This window comes from Clarias gariepinus, chromosome 21 (genome assembly GCF_024256425.1).
Source record: "Clarias gariepinus isolate MV-2021 ecotype Netherlands chromosome 21, CGAR_prim_01v2, whole genome shotgun sequence".
In the NCBI taxonomy this organism is placed as follows: domain Eukaryota; kingdom Metazoa; phylum Chordata; class Actinopteri; order Siluriformes; family Clariidae; genus Clarias; species Clarias gariepinus.
In genome coordinates, this window is record NC_071120.1 from 1,342,832 (window position 1) to 1,343,644 (window position 813).

An 813-nucleotide genomic window follows, 5' to 3' on the forward strand; every position below is an offset into this window, starting at 1 on the left:
ACCGCTCTAGTTTTGTTTGCTAATGTAGCTAAAAGCAGAAGGACAGATGAGGTGGAACTCTTTTTAAATCTTACTTTACTCTCTAGACTGAAGTGTTTATGTGAATATAAAGTGTTAATATACAGTATAATACACTTCACATCCCCTCAGTGATGTTTATAGACACAGCAGGAGGGTTTATTACATCTAGAAGGAAATGGAGTGAAGAAGGAGAATAAAATTCTGCTCATTTCTTTAGATTAAAAGACCATCACTATAACAAATCTGAGCAAAACAATTACGCTGTATAAACACTGAGTAGAGAAAAGTAAATGAAAGTGAAGACAGACTTTGACAGACGACGTCAGCGCTGACTGAAGCCCCTGAAGGCATGTTCGAAAAAATTTATACATGTTGCTACTGTTAGTGTCAGTGTCATGCGTGGGTGTGTATAATGACTGTGCATAATCATTTTTATAGAAGTTAATTGGTTTTAGTTAACATTTGCCAAATCAATGATGTGAATCACGAATATAATTCCCATACACTCAAAAAAATAACTTGTTGAATGAACATAATTAAATTATGGAAAAAATTTCCACCTGATTTAATGGCTTTCTTTCAGCGTTAAGCAATTTTGTTGGCCCAACTTAATGTTCTTAGGTTCAGTCAAATTTATTTTATTAGGTTCATTTAACTTATTTACTACAGCTGCGTCCAACATAATTTAATACTGTTAACATAAATGAATAGCGTTGGTACAACACATTTTTCAGTTGTAAATTAAGTTGATCCAACTCAAGTAAATTTAAATTTTAAGCCCTGGTCAACAGA